Consider the following 24116-nt stretch of genomic DNA (forward strand, 5'->3'; position numbering starts at 1 on the left):
CCTCAAGTGACCCACCTGCCTCAGCCTCCCAAAGTACTGGGATTACAGGTGTGAGCAACGATGCACAGCCTTAAATGAATTTTTTTAAATGAAAAACTGGGTTAACGAGTAACAAAACACTTTATAGTACATCACCCCACAGCCTAGTATCTAGAGTTTTCTTAGTGAAACATAATTCTAGAAATTATCTCTTTTCATATTTGTTATTTAATTTGTCATACTGCAAATCTCAAGGGTGGGCAGTAGTAGCCAGTGAAATGTCGTGCCCAAAGAAGAAGGCAAATAATGTTTTTGAATGCATTTGCTAGTTTTGTGCTTTACAGAAAGTATTTTATTCTATTTTCTCAACTGTCATAATTAGTTCCAATTTAGAGATGAGGATATTAGGGTTCAGAAATGTTCAAAAATTTGGTCAAGGTCAAATTAGTGAGTAGTAGTGCTCTTTTCACTTAGCATCTATTTTCTGATTTTTGCACAGCCCTTGAATTCAGAGACTATAATTTATTAGCCTATTAAGGTGTAAATTTTAAAGAAGAATAATGTGCCAAATATTGTTATCAAAAAGATTTTCACATGAGACCAGCTCTACAGAAACTTTTTTTGTTGTTCCTTTTTCTTATTCAATCTTATCTCAGTGATAACTGCAGTAACATGTTGTATCTCTCCTCTTCTTACAACTTTACTTTGACATTGCTCCCATCCAGTAGTGGGAACTATGTTCTCTCCACTTGCATGTGCTTGTCAATAATGTTAATACTTTGTGATTTTTGAGGCTGAGTTATTTATAAAAGGTGATTTTTAACCTTATTCTCTTGGGACGCTCACTCAATTCAGCAACCATACTGTTAGGTAGTCCAAGCAGCTTGCAGATAGGTCCATATGGGGAGAGTCAGGGTCCAGTCATGAACAGGAACCACTGAACTGCCAGTCAGTAGTGAGCCCCAACTCGCTAGTCATGTGACTGAATCATCCTGGGAGCAATCCTGCAATACCAGTTGAACTGCCCAGCTGATGCTATGTGGAGCAGAGGTAAAACCTTCACAATGATCCTTGTGACAATTGAAGATATATAAGTGAAATAAACTATTTATTGCTATTGTTTTAAACCACAACATTTTATAGAGATTTGCTATTCGGCAATAAACAAGTGTCAAATGTTCTTTTGGGTTAATGGAAAACTTACTTTTGAAAACTGTTTTCATTGCACTACATTTCTGAATGTTGCCTTCCCATTACATGAACTAAAAATAATCCAAGAAAAGTTTCCCAACTCCTGGGAGACTTGCACAAACCTGAAATCATTTTTATTTTGTAGTCTCATTCTTACGCTGCTCTGTTATAAAACCTTGCTTGTCTGTTTTGACCAGAAACATCCAGGAAAAAGGCGGTTACATTTGTTTACTCTGGACTTGCTGCAGGAGTATGAATAGGCAAAGTAACCTTTGTACTATAGTTAATGTTTTTCAAGGAATCTATTTGAACATAAGACTGCTTCATTGCTACAAGTTATTCAATTTTTGTTAATTCTATAATTGAATAGAGGTTTGATTTAACTTGTGGAATTTTGCTTCTAGGAAACCTGCTTCTTTTACTCAGAGCACATCTCCTTTCAATCTTTTTCTGTGTGTCATATTAATAGACTTTTTAAACATTTATTTTAAACGTTTTTGTTAAAAGAATATATTTTTTTCTTCATTTTTCTTAGTCTTGCCGTGTTCCCGGTCATAAATATCAAGGTGATGGTTTCTAGTTATCCGGGCTTATGTAGCTATTTGACAAGCTCATAAGATTATCAACTACATTGTCCACCTGCATATTTTGTCATGGCATAAATAGACCATATCCTGCAATGGCATTAAATCATAGATGTGATATGATTCATATTAACTATTTGAAAGAAGCATGTGGACAGGAACTCAGGGAAATCACACAGGTGAGTTATTCTTTATTGACAAATAATACTGATAAGTAATTGACATTATTACTTTCTGTATCTGGGAACACTAAACCCTAGTGTCTAGTGTCACAACTGCCTTTATCTTGGCTTCCCCAACCCAATTCCTGGAAAACGAAGCTTGAAACAGGGGCTTGTGTGGGGGTGACTTATTTAGGAAGTGACCCTAGGTAACTGAGATGGGGACTGGAATACAGTAACATGGAAGGAAGGAAAGCCATGTGTAGTAGTCTGTTTTCAGGCTGCTGATAAAGACATACCCGAGACTGGGTAATTTATCAACAAAATTAAATTTAATGGATTCAACAGTTCCACATGGCTGGCGAGACCTCACAGTCATGGTGGAAGGTGAAAGACATGTGTTACATAGCAGTAGACAAGAGAGAATGAGAGCCAAGTGAAAGGGATTTCCATTTATAAAACCATCAGATCTCGTGAGACTTATTCACTACCACAAGAACAGTATGGGGGAACCATGCCCAAGACTCAATTATCTCCCACCAGGTCCCTCCCACAACACATGGGAATTATGGGAGCTACCATTCAAGATGAGATTTGGGTGGGGACACAGCCAAACCATATCACCATGGTAAGAGTTATTTATCAAATTGGTCCCCATTATAGCTACAGGAGCTCAACTCCTCTGGGAGCTTCTCACAAGAAAGTGTTGTGAGATTAAAAGGCAGGGCCCTTATCTCTTGACCCCTCCTCCACTGGCCGAGGGTAGCCTGTGATGTATTAACTCCCTGGGGTTTCCATGTCTTTTGCGTCTAAGCACGAAGTGGTCTTTGTAAGGCTCCTTTGTTGCTGCGTCAGAGGAGTACTAGAAAAGGGAGAGGAGTATGTGACATGTGCAGTTGAGATAATTATTTTCCAGTAATGCCTATGCAAAGGCAGCTTTTATCATGGTAGCCGGGATCTAAGGTAGGCTGAGAAGATATATAGCAAAATACGAAAGACATTCAATATAATTCTCATGAGAAAAAGCAAAATAAAGAGAGGAGAAAATTTGTTGACATGTTAGAGGTCCCTTTCAAAGCGACTTTTAAAGTTCAATGTACAAAGAATAGAAGTACTAGATCCTATTAGTAATAAGTCAGAGAATCTTGTAAGAGTAGGATCTGGCATATTAAATATCAAAGTTATTTGAGAATTTTAAAATTATATATATATATAAAGAAAACATATGAAAACAAAGGGTTCTTAAAGCATTATTTCATTATAACTGGAATATTAAAAAAAATGTAGGCCGGGCGTGGTGGCTCACGCCTGTAATCCCAGCACTTTGGGAGGCTGAGGCGGGCAGATCACGAGGTCAGGAGATTGAGACCATTTGGCTAACACGGTGAAACCCCGTCTCTACTAAAAACACAAAAAATTAGCTGGGCATGGTGGTGGGCGCCTGTAGTCCCAGCTACTTGGGAGGCTGAGGCAGGAGAATGACGTTTACCTGGGAGGTGGAGCTTGCACTGAGCCGAGAGTGCGCCACTGCACTCCAGCCCGGGCGACAGAGCGAGACTCTGTCTCAAAAATAGAGTAAAATATTTAAAAATGCTTATATGTATTATTGTTTGCATGAGAGGGAGAGAGAGAGAGAGTGAGTTTGAGTGGGTGAGTAAAGATTGATGAGAAGACTGAAGTATATGAGTCATTAGACAGGTGAGAAGACCCAGTGTCAAGCAGAATTGTATCCAACCACTATGAGGATTACTAAGAAAAACTGAGAAACTGTTACTTGTAATCAAGGCTGGCTGCATAAGTTGCAGACTCCAGTGTCAAGTGAAATGTCAAGTGAAAATACGTGGTCCATTTTTTTAAAAAAGCAGGACAAATTTGTGGTTATAGTACACAAAAACCTTTTGATTTGTTCCCACAGTCCTGCTCTCAAATTGATTTTTTAAACTTGCTTTAAGATTACTCTAAATAAGAAAAAATTAAAATGTCAATCATTAGCTTAAATTTTACCTTTTGTCCTTGTATTGCACAATGCCAATTCTAAAGGCAAATAGCATGTTTAATTCATGTGATATCACATGAATAGCAAAATTTCTATTTCATGGCTTGTCCCTGGAGGGTGTGTCAAGCTGGTTATAGAAACAAATATGAGCTAAACCTGGGAAGATTGGAAGGAGGCACCTTAAGCATGAGGAATGTCACTGGGTAAGTGTAGACCTTCACCGGGACCTAGAGTCCTACCCAGTGGACCAGCTGCTGGACTGATTCACTTGACTTCAGCCAGGGGAGGGGTCTGTGTTTGGGGAGCGAGGCATCTACTCTTTTCATAGCCCACTGACCCAACCCATGGCAGACAGGTGACCCCCAGGGATCTTCAGACCTCTCCACCAGGATGCATTCAATATCTGAATCAGGTGTCCTATATTATTAGTTTATATTAAATTGGTGCAAAAGTGAGTGCGATTTTTGCCATTAAAAGTAATATTTTAAAGTCCTGAAGGCTGAGTTGGCTGTTGTTTGATTTGGTCCACCTTTCTAACTTGCTGTGATACTTTGGATCTTTGTTGTATGGGGTAGGTACTTATTTAGTTGTTTTCTCACGGACCTCTCTACACTTTTTAGGAACTAGCTATCTTCCTGTTTTACATGGAAAAATTTATGGGCTTCAAAATTTGCTCTTATTCCAAATCTATCACAGTGCTAATTACAATAAATGATTCTTCCAATTGTAAAGATCTACCCTAGTTGACAGGCAGTTTGGGCTATAATAGTATTTTTTTTTTTTTCTGTTTTAGAAGAGGTATCCATGACAACCAGGGAGCTGGCTGCAGCTCTCATTTGCTCTAAGAAGTTGATGCCATGAATTTGGCATTCAATTCTCAATGCTGTACTTAGAAGGACATGAATTCACTGACATCTGTCTAATAGGAATGGTAGATGATTTTGGAAGCAAGATCTATGAGGAACAGTTTAAATTCTTAGAAGACAAGGAGTTGTGGGAGTCATCTAGCTGATTTTAACTATTTAAAGACCTGTCATATGGGAGAGGAATTTGATTAATCCCGAGTATCCGCAAAGACAGAACTAGTATTAATAGATAGATGTGAGATAAAGGCAAATTAGTTTTATAGAGAGAAACTGTGACCAGCCACAGTTGTGCAAAAGTGATTCATGACTTAGGACAATTTTCCTCATTGGAGATATTCTGGCTGGAGAATACTTTGTACCAAGGCCACTGCCCCAGATTGAATTTGTCCTGCTGTAGCGGAATTGAGAATGAATAACAAGGAATGGTTCCTAAAGCATGAAGGACCATTTGCTGCTCTGAGAAGTATTATTTCCTGTTACAAAGTGTTGTGTTAAGGAGCACACAGTGGCTATATTAATTTTTTAGGGCTGCTGTAACAAAGTGTCACAAACAGGGTGGCTTCAAATGACAGAAACTTACTGTTTCACAGTTCTAGAGGTTGGATGTCCAAAGTCAACTTGTTGGTGGGGCCGTGGTCCCAAAACCTGTACAGAAGAATTCTTCCTTGCCTCTTGCTAGCTTCTGAAAATTGCCATCAACCTTTGTCATTCCTTGGCTTTCAGCTGTATCACTCCAATCTCTATCTCTCTTGTTACATGCCATTCCTCTTGTCATAAGGACACTAGTCATGTTTGATTAGGGCCTCCCCTAATGATTTCATCTTGACTACATCTACAAAGACCCTATGTCCAAATAAGGTCACGTTCACAGGTACCAGAGTTAAGACTGCAACATATCTTTTTGGAGGACACAATTCAACCTGTAAGTGTTCTAGGGAGGGTGACATTCTGCAGTTTGATTCTTCACCTGGCTCTGTCTCTGCCGTACTTAATGATCTAAGGAAGACAACTTGCCTTTTGGAACTTCAGTTGCTGTTTCCTGTAAGATGAGAGCAATGCCTTTCTTTGGCATTGGATCTATGTGAACATGCAAAGCATTAACAAATGGACATGAACTCTGAAAAATTCTCATATGTGGATGCCTTCATTGCAATTCACTCTATGTATGTGCATCTCCAAATTATAACTATTTTTTCTTTTGAGCAAATTAAAGCAAGAAGTGCATCATTTCTAACACATAGTAAATTTTCGGTTACCACAGGCCAAAGGTCAGGACTGACAATAAGAACATGAAAAACAGCACAGATGTATTTCATTTTGGAGGAGTCTGGGAAAATGAACTAACTTAGTCAACATGATCTGCTCAGTCCACATGAGGAAAAGAAAACACACATACACACACACACACAAACACACACAAAACATTACAATTTACTCAAAAATTTGTGATCTAATTTGTCACTGTGCAGTCACTTTGTTCCCACAACATCTTATTCAAAGGTTTCTGGTGACCTAAATCTGTCATTTTCTCCTAAGAGTACGTGTTTTCTATCTTGTCTTTGGGATCCAGCTACTCTTCAGTCTCACTGTTGATTACCGTCAGTGATAATTTGGGGTGACAGGCAACATGTTTCCAAACGAAGGGGATGAATGACTCGGCATTTGAGAAAAGACTAAAAGAAAAATGGGCTTGAAACTATGCAGACTGGGAGAATGTGTTCTCAAAGGCTTAAAGTAATGGATATAGATCAAGAGTGGCAAACGAAATCTTGAAAATGAACAAAGAAGAACTCATAATTTCTGATTTTAAAGTGTATTTCAAAGCTAAAGCAATCAAGACAGTGTGGTACTGGCATAAGGACAGACATGGAGATCAATGAAATTGAATTGAGAGGCCAGAAAGAGACTCTTACATTAATAGCCAATTGATTTCCAACAAAGTTAAGATAATATGAAGAGAGAAACAATGGTCTTTTTAACAAATGGTGTTGGGACGGTGGAGTAGTCACAAGCAAAAGAGTGAAATTGGACATCTAGTTCATGTCATATACAAGAATTAAGTCAAAATGGATCACAGACCTAAATGTTAAAAAGCTAACTCTATAAAACTGTTAAAAGAAAACATGGGACGAAACCTGTGTGACTTTGAGTTAGGAAATGGTTTTGTTTATTTATTTATTCATTTATAATTATTGTTAATATTTTTGATTGACAAATCATAATTTATACATTTATGGGGTAGAATGTGATGTTTTGATATATGTACCCAATGTGGCATGATTAAATCCTATCACCTCAGCAACCTGTCATTTTTTAGGGTGAAACATTTGAAATTTACTTTCTCAAATATTTTGAAATATATAAACCATTTTTATTGATAATAGCCACCCTGATGTGCACTAGACCTTAAAATCTATTGCACTTGTCTATCCAAAACTTTGTACCCTTTGATCAAGAACTCCCCATTCCCTCTCTCTCCACCAGCCCATCCCCAAGCTTCTGGTAATCATTGTTCTACTCTCTAATTATATAAATTCAGCTTTATTAGATTCCACATATAAATGAGTCATGTGGTATTTGTCTTTCTGTGCCTGACTTATTTCCCTTGGCATAATGTCCTTCAGATTCATCCTTATTGTCACAAATGACAGGGTCCCCACCTCCTTTTTAAGGCTAAATAATATTCCATTGTATATATATAAGGAAATGGTTTCTTTGATAACATACCAGAAGAAGAAGTGACAAAAGAGAAAAGTAGATAAACTGGACTTTAAAATGTTTTGTGTTGCAAATGATATCATATCGTTAAGAAAATGAAAGGACAAGCTTCAGAATGGAAGACAATATTTGCAAATCATATATCTAATTAGAGACTTGTATCCAGAATACATAAAGAACTCTGACATTTAATAATATAAGACTAATAGCGTTATTTTAAAAGGAAAAATTTCCCACAGATCTTTATCCTAAGTAGATATAAAAATGGCATATAAGCACATGAAAAAAATGCTTAACTTCATTAGTCATTAGGGGAATGCAAATCAAAATTACAATCAAGTTCCAGTTTATACTCACTAAAATGAGTATAATAAAAAAGATGACAGTAGCAAGTGTTGACAAGTTTCTGGAGAAACTGAAACCCTTATATACATGGCTGGTGGGAGTGTGAAATGGTACAGGCATGGCCGGGCACGGTGGCTCACACCTGTAATCCCAGCACTTTGGGTGGCTGAGGCAAGTGGATCATGAGGTCAAGAGATCGAGACCATCCTGGCCAACACAGTAAAACCCTCCTCTACTAAAAATACAAAAAATTAGCTGGGCATGGGTGGTGTGCGCCTGTAATCCCAACTACTCAGGAGGCTGAGGCAGGAGAATCGCTTGAACCCGGGAGGTGGAGGTTGTAGTGAGCTGAGATCACACCACTGCACACCAGCCTGGAGACAAAGTGAGACTCCATCTCAGGAAAAAAAAAAAAAAAAAAAGACACAGGCTCTTTGGAAAATGATTTGACAGTTTTTCAAGATGTTACACATAGAATTACAATTTGACTCAATAATTACACTCTTCTAAATATACCCAAGTGAATTGAAAACATATGTCCACAAAAAACTATGCATGAATGTTCACAGCAACATGATTCATAATAACCTCAAACTGGAAATAACCCAAAAGATCTATCAAATGATGAATAGATAAGCAAAGTGTGGTATATCTATATAATGGAATGCTATTTGGCAATAAATAGGAATGAAGTGAAGCTGACTTTTGAACAACACAGGTTTGAACTGCATGGGTCCACTTATACAAGGATTTTTTCAGTTAAATGCACATTGAAAAATACAGTATTTATGGATGTGAAACTTGCCTATATGGAGGGCTGATTTTCATATAATCAGGTTCTGCAGAGCTGACGGTCTGATGCAAGGAGCTCCTGAAACCAATCCCTGTGTATACGAACGGGTAACTGCATTGACACAGGTTACAACCTGGATGAAACTTGAAAACATGATGCCAAATTAAATAAGCCAGTCACATAAAACCAGAAATTGTATGCTTCTTCTTGTGTGAAAGGTCCGGGACAGGTAAATCTATAGGGACGGAAAGAAGATTAGTAGTTACCTAGGGCTGGTGGGAGAGAGGCATGAACACTGACTGCTAATGGGTATGGACCTTCTTTTTGGGCAAATGGAAATGTTCTAAAATTAGATCATGATGTTGGTTGCACAACTCTGTGAATATCCTAAAATCCACTTAATTTTACACTTTACATGGGTGAACTGTATGGTATACGAATTATATCTCAGTGAAGTTGTTAAAATATGTTATAGGAGAAAGTACCAGATGGACGTGTCCTTTCAATAGAATAGTCAGGAAAGGAGAATGTGAAGAAGTAACATGTAAAATGAGTTCCTAAAGATGTTTAGGAATTAGCCAGGTTTTCACCTGGAGGAGGAGGAGAAGAATCTAACAGAGACAACAATGTGGACAAAAGTAGGAAAGGTGTTTTGTACTAAAAGCTTGTGGAAGGCAGAATGCTGTGAAGGCCCCCATTATCTGCACACTGACGTTCATGTGCTGAATGATCTCCCTCACTTGAGTGTGGGGGAGAGCTGCAACTTGCATCCAGCCAGTAGAATGTGGCACAGATGAAAAGATTTTCCAGGTGTGATTCAAGTCCCTTGAGTATGTCTCAAGTGATTTGAATCAGTTAATTTTGAGTCAATCACAGTGAGATCATCCTATTATATCTCCTATTCAAGTGTATTTATCCTTTAAGGTCTAGTTCAGGTTTCTTCCAAGAATTCACATCACCTAAAGCAGAAAGTCCCCCTTGTCTGTGCCATGTATAATGTTACATCTTCTTATTGGAGACTTGGTGTGTATGCGTGTGTGTTTTGTCTTTGCTGTGGTACATTCCAAGCTCATAGAGGCTCATCGCACATTGCACCTTGGTATTGCATTTGTATCTGGAATAGAGCCTTCCAGAAATTAAAATACGATTTAAAGGTGATTTAAGAATCATATGTTATAGGTTTGAGAGAAAAATGATTTCACTATACTTGTAAACTTACATTGATTCACTTCTTCAGGAACAAATGGGGTAACAGATACAATCCTGTATTATAATTTGCTTCCACATTGTTACTTACTGGCACTCAGTAAATACTCATCATAGGACAGAAAGAATGCCCTAGTACTCATAGGAAGAACGGTCTATGTATTTTTCCAAGTGTGGTAAATTCTCATATCCTTGAGCAAGAAGCATGTTTGAATTGCTTTTCATTTGGAAGACTACACTGTGTAAAATAATTCATCAATTATGAACCTCCCACTGTAAATAATGAAACTATAAAATTGCACCTATCTTAATGTAATACATATTTATTTTAAGAGCTCTCTCCAGTGCTCTCACAAGGCTTTATCAGTATTATGCTGACAAGGAAATTGCATAGCTCGTTACAAACACACTTAGGAAATTAGAATTGACTCTACCTCAAGGTCTTTGCAAACTCATTTTCCAAGAGCTACTATAATTTTGATTCTTCAAATAAATTCAAGTAACTTTTTACCCATTTTCTCTTTTTGTTTTTTATCTTGTTCTTATTCCTTTTTCTTTTCTTTCAAATTTTGAGATTTTCCATTTGTTACTTTTTAAAAATACATACAGTTGTCCTCCTTTATCCAATGGGGGGATAAGTTGCAAGATCCCAGTGGATGTCTGAATCTGTGGATAGTACTGAGCCTCACTGCTGTCAGTCCAAATATGTTGCTGTTACTGTCTTCCATTCACAAATTTAATACCTTTTCCATCTTAAAGTACCCTATCACACTCTGTGACCATAACGTTGACAGCAAAACTATCACACATGATTTTTCCTTCCTCACAATTTTGTGGATAGATTTGTTCTTACCATAGATCTTAGCAACCTTAGCATATTATTTTTAATTTTCTTATTAAGTTGAAACTTTCACTTTTTCACTTAAATGGAGGCACTTTATGGCTTCTCTTTGGCATATCTGAATTGCTAGCATCACTACTCCTGGGCTTTGAGGCCACTGTGACACCAATACCAGGACAGTCAATCTGATAACTGAGATGGCTGCTAAATGCTTCACGGGTAGACAGCATCTATACTGTGGATAAGCTGAACAAAGGAAATGATTCTTGTCCTGGGAGGAACAGAGTGACATGGCATGAGATTTCATCATGCTACTTAGAACAGTGTGCAAATTAGAACTCAGAAATGATTATTTCTGCAATTTTTTATTTAACATTTTTGGATCACCATGGACCTCAACTGAAATCACTGAAAGTGAAACTGTGGAAAAGGCAGGGATTACTATATTAATTTTAAAGCTCAAAATTATGATATAGATCCATGTTTGTTAATATCCATAAAATAATATTAACTGAAACACAGAGATACAGATGAAAGAATATGACACCAAAATGATAATAATTTTTTATGTGAAAGGTGTTTTTATCGTATCATAAAATATCACAGTTTTAATTGCCATGCTGTATTTCTTTGCATGCTTGTGCATACTTTACTTAATCAGTTCCTATTGTAAGGACCATATTTCTGGTTTCAAAAGGAACTCGTATCTTCCACCAACAGATGCTTCCATGAAATGATTTTGCAAGAAATGTTGAGCACTTAAGGATGCCACAGAACCCACCAAAGTAACTGGTGCAGAATCCATACTACAATGCTCTAATAAATAATCACATCTCTTTTATTTTGAAGAGAATGCAAGATATCTTAAATCTGGGGGAAAGTGTGTAATTTGTTCTAGAATCTTTTGATTTGTCAAATCTATTTTCATGCGTATCACTGTGATGGTTAATTTTATGTGTCAGCTGGATTGGGCTGAGGCATGCCAACGTATCTGGTAAAACATTATTTCTGCGTGCTTCTGTGAGAAAGACCTGTCCTCACAAATGTGGGCAGGCATTCTCCAATCTACTAAGAACCAGAGTAGAACAAAAAGGCAGAGGAAATGTAAATTCTCTGTCTCTCCTTGAGTTGGGACATCCATCTTCTGTCCACAGACATTGGAGCTCTTGATTCTCAGGCCATAGGATACTGAATTATACCACTGGCTTTCTTGATTCTCCAGCTTGCAGACAGCAAATAGTGGGACTTCTTGGCCTTTCTAATCACATGAGCCGATTCCTATAATTATATATTTCTTTATTTATATATTTCTATGTGTCCTATTTGTTCTGCTTATCTGGAGAATCCTGACTAACACAGTCAACTATCCCTAGGTAGTTTCTGAGAATCAAGTTTAATGCTATTGAATGGTTTGAAAAGATAGTTTTTTATAGATACTTGTCTTTTTTTTTTTTTTTTTTTTACTTGAGTACATGCCACAATCATCAACTTGAAGGCTCAAAGCTCTTGGGAATACATAGGTATATGGAATGTTTATTATTGATAGAGAGATTTGATAATGCAGTATTCTGGAGTAGTTGAACTAAAGTTAACATGGACCTCCTTCGAGAGAGGCCAAAACGTAGGAAAGGGAGGAAAATAGAAAAGATGTGGATTTTACTGTCACGTAAGAGTTGCTGAATTAAATTTTGATGTTAATAGTTCTTAAAAGTTGTAGGGATAGGTAAGAAGAATATTTTTATTTTTTATTTCATCAGGACTATAGAAATAAATGAAACTATGTCTTTGTGTAAACTACAAAGCACAAAAACTCTAAAAACATTCAAAAAGGTGACTTTCATTGAAATAAAATCTACAGAAATTAATGTTTTAATTTGGACTTTGACAAATTAAAGTTATGTGCCTCACAGGCACATTGATTTTTTAGATCTTTCTTTTCTTGCATTAAAATAATGACACATAAAATGATTGTAGGATAATGAATAATGAACTACTTTGAAATAAAAGGAAAACTTTTATTTTTGATTTAATATTTTCTCAATTCTCTAATGCCAAGAATATTTGCATTTTGAATAGAATCTTAAATTGTCATAAAAAAGCAATAAAACATGTTACTGCTTTTAAGAGTATGTGAAACAAGCTAGGAGCAGGGAAATAAATCAATGTTATTGATTTTTTTCAACTAATTATTACTGTGTTTATTTAAATTCAGGTAAGTGTATTATAGAACATACCTCACAGAAAATAGTTTAATGCTATTATTTTGCTTTTGTTTAAATTTTATGAATAATCATCACAAATTGGAAAATCCTGTCTGCTGACATTTAATGATGGTGATGAACATATTTTACATGTTTCAGTTTTGAATTATTTGTGTTTAGCCCAGAAAGATCTCACATTGTTGCTGAGGCACAATTTTTTGTAATAGCAACTGTTCCCTAATCAAAACTTTGGATATTTTGACACTAATCAGTCTTATAATTTAAGGCAAAAGTTATATTAAAAATGAACAGGATAATTCAGACAACTGTGGAAGTTTTCAATATCTAAATATTTGACAGCGTATGGAGAAGATGCTCAGATAATTATTTTTTTTATGTTCTTATGGATTTTTAAAATGTTGAGATAACCATTAGGTATAAAGTTATATTTCATCTCCCCTACAAACTAAATGTCCTTTCAGTTGAAGGGTTTGCTTTAGATAATGATACCTCACAAATGTGATGTATTTGCATAAGATCTTAAGGTTCAGACAATTAAAGGGACCTGAACTATTCACTAGGCTTGCAAAATGATTTGTAAAACTATCAAAAATAGAAGAGGCAAATGAAAAGTTATAAATAAACGGAATTTCCAAATTCATCACTAGGATCAATCAGCCTAAGTCATTCTTCCTGGATACCTTTAGGTCAAACAGGTATGAAATGGTGGGATTAGACTGTAAATGTTCTCTTTTAATCCTGAGAACACATACTCGTATCAGTTAAATAATTTAGTTATGACCATTACATCATTAGCTTCAGGGAACTGCTATTTTTTGTTCCAGTTCTATTCTAGTCTGAGTTACACAATTATTGTACTGTGTTGAAGCAATTTTAATTTCAACAAGCATATGTGAAAGTTTTGTTTTAGACTTAAATATAATCTTTATTTTGCATTGCGTATGATAGTGGGTGGAGGGAAGCTACGAAATAGTATATTAAGCAAACCTCATTTCAGTTTGTGATAAGATGTGAACTGCAGCCAGAAGCCTGGACTTCTAGCTTAAAGTCTGCCTCATTCTACTTGCGTGGCTATGGAAATCACTTACCCTCACATGTTTCTGTGACTTCATCTATCAGATGGAAAGAATATTATCTACCCACTCATAGATTACAAATTCTTATTCATATCTCTAGTAAATTAAACCAAGATTTAACTCAATATACGGATGGTGGATGTTTGTTTTCATCTTGCTAGTACACTATTTCTCCATAAACAAATGAACAACAAAACAACTCCATGATACATTTAAAGCAAGAAATAGAACATTTGATTCTGATTAAATGACTTTCCAACAGATTTGTCAGTTTCTCAGGTTTGGACCCACCCTGACCTTTTCACAAGGGCTTGGCTTTCTGAGAAATACATATTGTGTACTGATATATATTTTAGTGAGGTGGTAGGAGGCTTACTAATTATTTGCTGTTTTCTCATTTATTTGTGCAGCTGGGAAGGCAATAAATGAAAAGGTGAGTCAGAATGATAGGGCCTTAATCACTGTTAAATCTTACTTGGTGACATTAAGCAAGAAGTTCTCTAGGCTGGTTTTATTAGCTATTCTGAATTTCAACCTGGGATCCCCAAGCCTCTCTGACTTCTTTAGGACATAAGGGGAATCTGAACACTTTATTTCATTTTAAATAAAGCTTAATTGAGGTCAATTATGCCTCCCTCCATTAGGACACATGGTCTGAAATAAAACGTTCTTTACTTTTTATGACAGTAATAGCAGCTTAATGTAGTCCATACTAAGTTGTAGACAACTTAATCCACAAGTTGTCTCATGCTGAGTAGCTATTCCGATTGAAAGTCATTATGTGCATTAAATTATTTAGTTAATAGTTTGTTAATAATCACAAAGCAATCTTTTAAAGTGAAAGGCTTTAGGAGAAAAAAGGAAGTACTGTATTTCTGGTGGGATCAAAGATGAGAACCCTTGCACTAGGTCATTTCTAGAATGTTTCTAGCTCTAGGATTCTAAGCCAGGAATTGGTGAACTTTTTCTGTAAGGGTCAGATAGTAAGCATTTTAGATTCTGTGGTTCAAATTGGCTCTGCCACAACTGTTCAGTTTTGCTGTTGTAGTGTGAAGGCATCCGCAGAGAATATGTACATGAATGGGTTTGTTTGTGTTCTAATAAAACTTTATTTACAAGAACAAGTAGTAGGCCAAAATTGGCCAACAGACTACAGTTTATTGATCCCTGTTTTTGGTGATCCCTGAAACTCTGGGATTGTTTACTTATCAAGCAAAGAAATACAGAGACAGAAGGAAAGAAACAGGAAGAAGTCTGTTTTGTGTCTGTTAAAAGGTTATGCGTCCGCTTCCTATTCCAGGTACAAAGATAATAAAATGACTCAATATCAATCATATTTTAAGGTTTTTATAAAATATTTTAAATAATTGAGGTTCTCATGTTATTCTATTTGTCATAAAGTCAAGCCTAGATTCATACTGGCCATGGTTGAGTATACTGGTTGGGTAGAGAATGAGTCATGACAGCTTTATTCCAAAGAGCATGTTGCAGGGCTCCAAGCTCAGCTCTCCTTTTGAGATTCCTAACTGAGGCCAGTAGAAAACTCAGTACTATTGACAGAATGTCACAGAAGATTGTTGTTGCTTTCTATGGCAGAAGCTCCTAGTTGTGACTAAATATGTAGGTTCCCTTTCTTCATGTTTACCTGAACTTCTCATTGCCACTGCAATCCCAGCCACCTGGATTACATATTTATTTTCTGGTCTTTTGCAGCTAGTTATGGTTCTGTGTCTAAACTTTGGCCAATGGGATTTGAAGATAAGTGTTATGTATATGTTTAGAGAAGTGTTCTGGAAGAGGGGCGGGGTGCTCTTCTTTTCTCCTTCTTCCTATTGATTGAAATGTAGACACGATGGCTGGAGCTCCAGCAGCTACATTGGACCATGAGAAGATCACATGTTGAGCATGACAGAGTTGCAAGGTGACAGGAACCAGCATCCCTGGTGATTAATGAAGCTCAAGCCTTCTTTTAAGTGAAAGAAAAAACAGTGTGTAGTTTTAAAAAAATCATTACTTTAGATTTTCTTGCTTAAGAACAGAATTCTAAAAGAAACATCCACTTTCCCTAAAAAAAAAAAGTCAGTTCAGGCTTCACTTTAGAAATTAACATTCATCTAGACCTGGAGAAGCCCCTACATCTGTTCTGATTTGCATAGAACCGGAAATTTTGGTTCAATTAGAATTTTGGTTCAATTAGTCATTAGAATAGGTCAGGGGACTTTTCAGCAGTCAACCCTGTAACTGGGGATAGAGGCAGGATGAAGAAGAGACTGGTCTATTCAGCATGTGTCTCAGTGGCATTAATATATTTCATGATATCTACAGGGTTAGGTTGGATCGGAATAAAATATGTGAGGTAAGGCCTTTGTATTCTCCTTGTGCAGACATTTATCCAGCCAGAGGGTCTTAAAAGAAGGTCAAGCTATGCCTTCCATGGATTCTGTGAGATTTCTTCCTCAGCTTGCTTGATATCTTAGTTTTCCCCAGTTTTAATAAATATCTTCTTTGGTATGCAAGTGTTGGTATTTTTTCCCTGAAGAAGCTCTCGATTTCCTGCTAGTCCAATAATTACGCATAATGGGGAGGCCATTAACAACATACGGGTCAACATCCTGCTCTCTATTTCTGTTGTTATCACAAATGGACTGCTCTTCTTTCATTAATTCAACAAATATTTATTGAATATTTACTACATGTTAGTGCCTGATGTGTAGCAATAAAATGGTAAACAACACAAAATAAATTTCATTGATTCATGTCTTTTATACTTTTTTTGTGAGAAAAAATGCTTTTTTTCTTCATTTTTTGATTTGAACTCTTGACTCATGATGTTTTCTATCTTTCTTGCTTTTCTATAGTCCATGGTTTTGGTGTGTTATGGAAACAAAGAGGATTTTTCACTTTTAATGGGATCCCCATTAAAAATGTACCCCAAGTGCATGGGCTTCTTTCTGCTATTTTGTTGCCCTCACAAGTTGCTATTAGTAAAATTGAAACTTTTATAAAACTGAAACTGAATATTAAGAAAATGCTCTACCCGACTTCCATTTTCAGTTAGTAAGTAATGGGGTATGCAGTCTAAATAATTCCATAAGATTGATTCTGATCAAATAATCACCTATGACAATTTATTCAATAATTAATGCTATGCACCTGAATTAGAAAAGAAAATTGACACTTAAAAGATTCAAATATAACACTAAATGTGAACTCACTGAGAGCCCAGATGGCCATCTTGTCATCACCGAGTCTTCAAAATAGCCACTATTAAAAGATCTACACTCCATAACTCATCATAATACAGTCAAAATGGTCCAGATTATGAAAAAGTATGGGGATTATTGTTCTAAAGTTGCAAAAAAGGTTTATAACCAGTGTCTGATTTGTCATATTCCTAATTTGAGAAAAGCCATTAAGGTTCCAGGTGGCATTTTCATACCTACAAATAAACTTCATTTATCTGCCATCCTCCATGGCTTATCAGTGTGTTATGTAACTGTATGCCTGCTCTCAGGATAGATTGGAGCCTTTCCATGCAGGAAGGTTGATGCCACAACAGTGGCAAATATATGTATATACACACACACTAGAAAATGTGTTTCCTTCATGAAGTGTCCTTGGAGAGATTTCCAGTGATAGGAGAGCTCATTTTACTGGACAAATTATTAAACAATTAAATAAAGTTTTACAAACAAAATGACACTCTCATTGCCTTTGCCATCCTAGTCTTCTGTAAAGGTTGAATGGACAAATGGAATTCTAAAACTAAAATTGGCCATATTGATGGAATTCAGTGGATTGCCCTCGCCAAAAGTTTTATCACTGACTTTAATGGTAATTAAATCTACCCCTACTGCAATGCACAAGCTGACACCTTTATAAAATAGTAACTGGAAGACCTATTCCCTTAATGATAAAACCTCATGCATTTCTTATATTTGTAATCGCTGATATGACTCAATATTGTGAGGTTTTGATACATTACACCAATGCATATTTTCATTAGGTGAAGTTTTCTGTGACTCACTGATTCATAATCAGATTTTCCATCATCTAGAACCTGGAGACTGGGTCTTTCGGGAATGATACAAAAGAAAGACTGCCCTTGAACCTTGTTGAAAGGGATGATACTAAGTTTTTCTCATAATTCACACTCCAGCAAAATTTCAAGGCCTTGAGTCTTAGATCTATGTCTCTCAACTCAAGGGGGCCCCTCTCAATTTATGGAACTACATGCCAGTTGGTAAAGATAAAGCTGACCAGAAAGATCTTTCTCCAGCAGATGACATCTTAAATGTAAACAGCTTTCTCAAGAACTTCCTTTCTCTATCATAAGCCCCCTATTTCTTTTCTTCTCTTATTTCTTGCTCTTCCTTTTTATCTTTGCATGGAATCTAACAGGCTGGGCATGGTGGCTCATGCCTGTAATCCCAGTACTTTGGGAGGCTGAGGAGGGTGGATCACCTGAGGTCAGGAGTCCGAAACTAACCTAATCAACATGGCAAAACACATCTCTATTAAAAAAAATTAAAAAATTAGCCAGGTGTGATGGCAGGCACCCATAATCCCAGCTACTCGGGAGGCTGAGGCAGGAGAATCGCTTCAACCAGGGAGGCAGAGGTTGCAGTGAGCTGAGATTGTACCACTGAACTCCAGCCTGGGCGACAAGAGCGAAATTCCATCTCAAATAAATAAATAAATAAGCAATGTAACAGTCAATAATAGCTTTTGCAGAAAATTTAACTGAATGCTGGATTTACATGCTAAGCCAAAATCTTTGCATGACTTTAGAGATCCTTTCCTCCACATTGTAACTGAAATAATTAGAATCCCAAATGCAACCATCTGTTTAGATTGCACCTGTTTAGTTGGTTTCTTCTATAGTTAAACTTCTGGACCCATTTATTTTAAACCTTTGTTTTAATCTAACCCCAATCATGGATTGGGCTGACCAGGTCTGCTCATATTGCAAGAAGGTTTTGTTTTACACACACACACACACACACACACACACACACACACACACACACGTGAACATAAATAAATATATCCGCAAGAATGCCTATGTACCTATGTGTTTTGCAACCTTTCAGTATGTAATAACTTAGCATCAGTCTCTTGGTTAAACTAGAAATTGCCAATGCCCCTATTCCAACTAATGGTTCTATAAAAGAAATCACACAAGCTAGAGTCTTATGCCCACCCCCTGGGTATATCTTTATCTGTTGAGGATTTACCTCTCAGCCATATATTTGGACCACCCCATGTCTTTACAGATGGAGAAATAAGGCCAATGAAACCTAGACATTTTACTCATTTCTCTATTTATTTTTGCTGAGTAAATAATTTTATTTTTTTCAACTTTTATTTTAGGATCAGGGGTATATGTGCAGGTCTGTTACTTGGGTAAATAACATGCCATTGAGGTTTGGTGTACAAATAATTCCATCACCCAGGTAATGAGCACAATACCTAGTAGTTTTTCAACCCATTCCTCCCTCCAATATCCCATATTAGTCCCTAATATCTACCATTGTCATTTTTATGTCCATGTTTACCCAATATTTAGCTACTCCTTATAAGTGAGAAATGCGGCATTTGGTGTTTTGTTCCTGCATTAATTTTCTTAGGATAATGGCCTGCAGCTGCATCCATGTTGTTGCAAAGGACATGGTCTTGCTCTTTTTTAGGTCTGTATAGTATTCCATGGTGTATATGTACCACATTTTCTTTATCTGATCCACTGTTATTGGGCACCTAGGTTGAGTCCATGTCTTTGCTATTGTGAATAGTGATGCAATGAACATACAAGTGCATGTGTCTTGTCTGCAGAATAATTATTTTCGATTAAGTACATATCCAGTAGTGGTATTGAAGAAACTATCAGCAAAGTAAACAAACAAGCTGCAGAATGGGAGAAAATATTCACAAACCATGCATCTGACAAACGTCTAATTTCCAGAACCTATAAACAAACAATTCAACATGCAAAAAAACAAACAACCCCATTAAAACATGGGCAAAGGATATGAACAGGCACTTCTCAAAAGAAGACATCCATGTGGTCAACAGATATATTAAAAAATGCTCAATATCACTAATCATTAGAAACATTAATAGTGCATTGTTACTCCATATCCAATCAGAAGATTAACACTGGTCTACCCCTCTAAATATATTGTAGATTAAGCAAAAACCTACCAGTAGATGTATAGAGAGGCCAAGAACAGACAGGTCTTGACAGATTTTTCCACTCAGTCTATTACTGTTAAGTTGTACATTTTTTTTGTTTGTTTAACCATATTTCTACATGACTGTTCCTACTTCAGTAAATGGAAGCATGAAATCAGATAGTTTCCCCTGTATCTTTGAGTCTTCATTCTGAAGGCTCCCATGCCATGTAAAACTGATGAAGTAAATTTGTTATCCTTTTCTCTTGTTAAGTCTACCTTTTGTTATAGGGGTGTTGGCCGAGACCCTTAAGATGGGGAGGAAAGGAACCACCCCCTCTCCACCCCAATAGGACAATGCTGCAGCAGAGCACTCTGAATCTTTTTTGATTCAAAGTACTATCCAATTTATGAATTGTTCTTTGCTCAAATAATCTTTATTAAATTTATTTTGCCTAAAGATATTTTTCAACAATAGTATTCTACTATGAAGATCTTTTCAGTGGTTCCTCACCACCTGCAAGATGAAGTTCAAACTCGTTACCTGTGAATATCTCATCCTTCATTAATTGAACCTATTTACCTCTCCAACTTTATCATTCACCACTTCCTTGCCTGTCCTTTATAATCCTGAAGTTCTACACTATTTTAAAGGCTACATACATCTAATAATGTTTTTCAAGTCTATATTTTGACCATGCTATTATTTTTCCTGGAATCCCCTTCTCACTTCACCCCTGCATAGGAAGTGCCTGGATATTTTACAAGGCAGCTCAGATACTATCTCCTTTATGATGACATCCCTAACACATTCTTCCTCTATGGGGCCCAGAATCTTGAGCACATTTCCATATCTGCATTTATAATAAATTACCTATTTATGTGTCTCTTTATTCAATATCTTTGACCAAACTTGTTTATTATTTCCTAATTTTGAGGGCTGCACTCTTCTGGTGTTTTCTCCTTTATAGCTGTAACCTTGTCTTGGGTCTGGAAGAAAGCAAAATCTCAACAACAAATGTTGAACTATAATGAGACTAACTTTTCCCTCCTAACCTAAGCCTTGTGTTCTTTAACCAAATTTGAGTGTTTTTCCCTCTTTCTTGTAATAAGACATTTTTTAAAAGAGTCTTCTATTGATTTAAAAAAATAAATTATTTGTGACTTATCTTCACTCTATACTTCAGATGCCCTCTCATGGCAAGAAAAATAAAAGAAGCATGGGTCTCACAGGGCTTGAGGTGTCCCAACCTCTATGGAGCCAAAGAACAGATACTGGAAGTTGCATTAGGTACTATACAGATTAGGCACTATACATTGTCAGTTCTTGTTTTAACTTCCGTCTTAATAGGACAAAAGGAACACAGAATTATTTATCCTTATAGGGAAAGGCAGTTAAGCTTTAGAGATAGGACTGTATAATTTACAACAGAGAAGATGGATCCCAGAACAAACTGAAAGTTATTGTACAGTTTCCAAAACATAAAGACAGTGTAAGATCAAGTGAAAAGAGTGTGGGTTTAGAGTCAGATAGGCCTGAATTTAAAGCTATTATTATTATATTTTATCAATTCCTCCTAACATTCCTCCAACAAGTAATGATTATGCATTTGATATGATTTGGCTCTGTGTCTCCACCTAAATCTCATCTTGAATTGTAATCCCCACATGTCGAGGGAGATATCTGGTAGGAGGTCATTGGATCATGGGGACAGATTTCCCCCATCCTCTTCTTGTGATAGTGAGTTTTCACCACATCTGCTGGTTTAAAAGTGTGGCACTTCCCCCCTCGCTCTCTCTCCTGCTGCCACGTAAGTCGTGCCTTGCTTCTCCTTCACCTTCCATTATGATTGTAAATTTCCTGAGGCCTTCCCAGCCATGTGGAACTGTGAGTAAATTAAACCTCTTTTCTTTATAAATTACCAAGTATCAGGTAGTTCTTTATAGCAGTGTGAAAATCATGAGTAGATGATGTTTGAGGGGAGAATTGAATGGCAAGAAATATCCCACCTAGAACTGTTAGTGCATAGGCTCTGAGAAAAGAAAGATTTGAGCGGGTTAGAGGACTGAAAAATGAATCAGGGTGGCTGTGGAGCAGTGAGGGAGAGGAAAGTGGTAGGCAGGAAGTCAGAAATGTAGAGGAGAGACAGAATATATAGAAACTTGAAGCCCATGGAAAGAAATCTGAACTTTATTGTAAGAAGAGTGATAGCTTTTGGAGCACTTTTAGTAGATGACTAATACTTGACATTATAACAGATCATTCTGGTGGTCATGTCAAAAATGGAATATAAATGATAAGAATGCTTAAATGTAAAATTGGGTATTTTGGAAGTACTTTATTAGAGTAAGTTTTTGTTCATATTAGACCACCTAAAGGAAGACTGACTTACTAACAAAGCAGCAATTTCTCATGTTAATTTACTTTGGAAACAAAATAAAGTAATGAAATAAAATGAAATAAAGTAATGAAGTAATGAAAGTTAATTTACTTTAAATACAAAATAAATAAAGTAATGAATAAGTAAAGTAATAAAGTCCCTTGTCTACAGAGCCCCTTGTCTAAAAATTAAAACGTGTTAAAAAGTTCAGGCCACTTTAGACTCATCATTTCTGGTTCAGGAGGGCCTACAACAAGGTTGTATTCAAAATCAAGGATGGCTCAAAATGCTTTGGCAAACTTGATTAATACAAGAAAAAAGGCAAAGGACATGTATCAGTGTTCCAAGAAAATGAAGATATTATCTGTAATAAATAAGATTGTTGTGGGAAGTCAGGGACCCTAAACGGAGGGACTGGCTGAAGTTGCGGCAGAGGAACATAAATTGTGAAGATTTCATGGACATGTATTAGTTCCCCAAATTAATACTTTTATAATTTCTTATGCCTGTCTTTACTGCAATCTCTGAACATAAATTGTGAAGATTTCATGGACACTTATCACTTCCCCATTCAATACCCTTGTGATTTCCTATGCCTGTCTTTACTTTAATCTCTTAATCCCGTCATCTTCTTCGTAAACTAAGGAGGATGAATGTCGCCTCAGGACCCTGTGATTGTGTCAACTGCACAAATTGTAGAGCATGTTTGTTTGAACAATATGAAATCTGGGCATCTTGAAAAAAGATCAGGATAACAGCAATGTTCAGGGAACACCAGAGATAAGACTTCTGGCCGTTGGTGAGCCGGATGGAACAGAGTCATATTTCTCCTCTTTCAAAAGCAAATAGGAGAAATATCGCTGAATTCTTTTTCTCAGCAAGGAACATCCCTGAGAAAGAGAATGCGCCCTGAGGGTAGGCCTATGAACGCCCCCTCAAGTCGTGCCATCTTTTACGGTTGAAGCCGAAGGGTTGAAATAAGCCCCAGTCTCCTGTAGCGCTCCCAGGTTTATTAGGAGGAGGAAAATTCCCGCCTAATAAATTTCGGTCACACAGGTTGTCTGCTCTCAAACTCTGTTTCCTGATAAGATGTTATCAATGACAATGTGTGCCTGAAACTTCATTAGCAATTTTAATTTTGCCCCATCCTGTGGTCCTGTGATCTCGCCCTGCCTCTATTTGTTTTGTGATATTTTATTACCTTGTGAAGTATGTGATCTCTGTGACCCACACCCTATTTGTGCACTCCCTCCCCTTTTGAAAATTGCTAATAAAAACTTGCTGGTTTTATGGCTCGGGGAACATCACAGATTTTGCCGACATGTGATGTCTCCCCTGGACACTCAGCTTTAAATTTCTCTCTCTTGTGCTCTTTCCCTTTATTTCTCAAACCAGCTGAGACACTTAGGAAATAGAAAAGAACTCACGTAACCATAGGGAGTGGGCTCTCCCGATATAAGGTAGAATTAAATATAATAGTAATAAAAATAAGAGAAATGGTTTTGATGTATGTTTCCTTTTCAAAGGAAGAGGTTTATGATAGAAAACTGAGCAAATGATAAATTTCCCTGTTTCAGAAAGAGTTGT

The sequence above is a fragment of the Macaca mulatta genome, chromosome 6 (genome assembly GCF_049350105.2).
Source record: "Macaca mulatta isolate MMU2019108-1 chromosome 6, T2T-MMU8v2.0, whole genome shotgun sequence".
NCBI classification, from domain to species: domain Eukaryota; kingdom Metazoa; phylum Chordata; class Mammalia; order Primates; family Cercopithecidae; genus Macaca; species Macaca mulatta.